At 43.8% G+C, this 3,237-nt stretch overlaps 1 non-coding gene across 1 annotated transcript; it reads right to left on the reverse strand.

Moving 5' to 3' along the window:
* Nucleotides 1-2,508: 2,508 nt before the first annotated feature.
* On the reverse strand, nucleotides 2,509-2,615 carry LOC130709621 (small nucleolar RNA R71). The gene has a single exon (XR_009010100.1). It is a non-coding gene; the product is annotated as a small nucleolar RNA R71 (small nucleolar RNA).
* Between the last annotated feature and the right edge of the window lie 622 nt (nucleotides 2,616-3,237).

A 3,237-nucleotide genomic window follows, 5' to 3' on the forward strand; every position in this document is an offset into this window, starting at 1 on the left:
ACGTGATTAAGGAATTGGGCAATCAACGTCAATGCGTTACAATAAATGGCAAGTACCTAAAAGCGTATAATCCAATGTTGCATGAAATCAAAATCGAATAAAAGATAAAGTGTCGAAATTGCCAAATTGAAAATGTTTCATTAATCAAGAGGAACATTACAGATATGGCAAAGATTCAAAAAGAATTAAAAAGCCTAGAACGGAAGGCTGGCTTTATAGCCATCATATCTAGCCTGCATGGGTTCTAGTCGATCCACCAGCGCCGCCATCTGGCCCTCAAGTCGAGCCTTCTTTTGACGAGCAGCTAGGTCTTCTAGGGAAACTGAGGATATCTCGACAGCTAGTCGAACTAGGCCTTCCGGGTCTTGTTGGCCCAATGAGGCTTGGAGAAAATTGAATTTCTCCTTCAACTCATCAATCTGGTATTCCGGAAAGAACACCATCACTGAAAGCTCCCTGAATTCTTCAAACAGGGGCTTGGCTTCCAAGAGTAGCCCCCGGAATTCTTGAAGAGAAACTCTAACGCGTGCAATGATAGGCCTGTGGAGCAGTTGATCAATGAGCCCTAAAAGCTCATCAAGGCAAGAAGAAGACTCATACATGCCTTGAAAAAGGTTATCCTGGAAAGCCAGGTCTCTAATACGGCGAAGAATAAGCCTGTTATCCATAATCAAAGATGAAGGTTCTTAGTAGCAGGAAGAAGATGAGAATGGAGAAAGGAGAAGTTACTGATGAGAAAGGAGTAAAAAACGGCTTCATTTATAATAGGAATGTAACAAACAGTCACATTAATGCGGGGCATGCAGTTGCCAAAGCGTCAGCCAAACATGGCAAGCCACGTCAGCCAAACCCTCTAAATAGCGTCTTCTCGACTCTAAAAGCTGGCGTTCCAGCGCCTTCACCTGGCGCTCCAGCGCCAGCACTCCAGAAGCTGGAGTTTTGCTTCTGCCTCATGGGCGCTCAAGCGCCCCAGGGCAGCGCTTGAGCGCCCCAGCTCGACCATTTTTGCCTATAAAAAGCTTAGGCCATTTTGTCATGGACTTCGGATTTTCTTTGAGATTTTTACCAAGTATTGAAGCTTAGGGATTGCTTTTGGGGCTTGTGAGAGGCTTCCACCTTGTAATTTCCAGGTTTCATTCACATTTCTTGTATGGATTCACTAGCCATGAGTGGCTAGTACTCTCTTTTGCTTTGGGTTCAATGTGAGTTCATGAATTTCTAGTCTTAATTCCTATCTCTATGCCCTTGTTCTTGAATCTACCTTATTTTTCAATTCTTTTATGCATGATAAGCTTGGGTGCACCTTTGCTTAAGGCTAAATTGCAATCATATTGGAAGATTGTAGTAATTTGGGGACTTGGGTTGGAATTGACCTCTCTTTGCTTGCTTCTAGGAATAGAGTGGGGGATTGGTTTTGTTGGCCTGAAAATTGCATGCTTATAAACCTCATATAAATGACTAAGTACGCAAGGAATTGGGCTTAGCTTTTAGTATGAGAGAATTGCTCATGTGAGGAATCAATAAGTGTATCTAGGCTATATCAATAAGGTAGTGATTCAAGGTTTCAATTGCATAGGGTAGGTTGTCTAGGAAGGATTGGATGAACATTAACCCATAGCATTTTCATCAATTGATATTTTCATCTTTTTTCTACTGCTTATTTTGCAAACTCTTTTTAAAAACACCACAACACCAAAATCTGAATTTTATTTGCTTTCAAACTCACAAGCTTTGAGCTTAAACCACAATTTCACTCACGGTCCCTGTGGATTCGATATTAAAACCCGGAGATATTTGTGCACTTGCAGATTGACCCAACAAGTTTTTGGCGCCGTTGCCGGGGACTGTTTGTGGTTTTCGGTTTAAGTTACAAGTTTGTAGTTTTTAATTGCATTGAATAGGTATTACTAACCTTTCTTTGGTTGTGTATTTCAGTTTATGCACAGTAGGCTTGGCACGGATCCATTGGAGTTTGATCCGTAGCCTGAACGTACCCTCCATCGTCGTCGAGCTCAGCAAAGAGCTGCTGAGATAGCCGCCATGACTGCCCATATGACGGAGGAGGAATTGCAAGCCCACATTGAAGAAAAAGTGAATGAGGCTATTGCTCAAAGACTTCAAGAGCAAGAAGCGGAGAATGCCAATCGTTCTCTTAGAGACCTCACCTCTGCTGCCATGAGCTACGATTATCCGGGCAGCATAGTTTCCCCCGATGGCACGAGAAATTTTGAGCTGAGGCCGGCATTCATCAATTTGGTGAGCCAAAATCAGTACGGTGGAGGTGCTCTTGAAGATCCTCATGCAACCATGGAGCGGTTCATCCGCAATTGTAACACCTACAGAGTTCAGAATGTTTCAGCGGACACCATCCGCTTGAGTTTGTTCCCTTTTTCATCGAGGGATACTGCTGAAGAGTGGTTGAATTCACAGCCCCAAGGTAGCATTACATCTTGAGAGGACTTGGCTGAGAAATTCACCACAAGGTTTGTTCCAAGAGCCCTCTTGAGAAAGCTCAAGAATGACATCATGACTTTTGCTCAATCCACCGATGAAAATCTCTATGAAGCTTGGGAAAGGTTTAAAAAGCTCTTGAGGAGGTGTCTTCAACATAACCTCACCCAAGCGGAACAAGTGGCAAAGTTCTATGATGGTCTCCAATATTCTTCGAGGTTTGGCTTGGATGCGGCTTCAAACGGTGAGTTCGATGCCTTACTTCCACAAGTGGGGTACGAGTTGATTGAAAAAATGGCTATAAGGGCCATGAACTCAAGTAATGAACGCCAAGCCCGAAGGGGGATCCTAGAGGTTGAGGCTTATGATCAGCTCATGGCCTCCAACAAGCAACTCTCCAAGCAAATGAATGAGATTCAAAATGAAATGAAGACTACCAAGATTGGTGGTCGAGTTGCCAAATTGGAGTGTGTGACTTGTGGAGGGCCACATGACAGCGAAGAATGCACAGATACTAGACCGGAGGAGGAAGTGAAGGCCATGGGTCAAGCTCGGAATGACCCATTTTCAAATACTTACAATCCAGGATGGAGGAATCACCCTAATTTCTCTTAGAGGCAAGGTAATAATGGGCAAGGAAGTGGCTTTCAAAGGCAATTTCCTAGCCAAGGTTTCCAAGGCCAAAGCTCAAGACAACCTCAAGAGCGAGGAGAAGGTGAAGGTGGTTGTTCCAAGAAAAGCTTAGAGGAGTTGGTGGAGACTTTCATCAACCGAACGGAGAATAAT

The sequence above is a fragment of the Lotus japonicus genome, chromosome 3, assembly GCF_012489685.1.
Source record: "Lotus japonicus ecotype B-129 chromosome 3, LjGifu_v1.2".
In the NCBI taxonomy this organism is placed as follows: Eukaryota; Viridiplantae; Streptophyta; class Magnoliopsida; order Fabales; family Fabaceae; genus Lotus; species Lotus japonicus.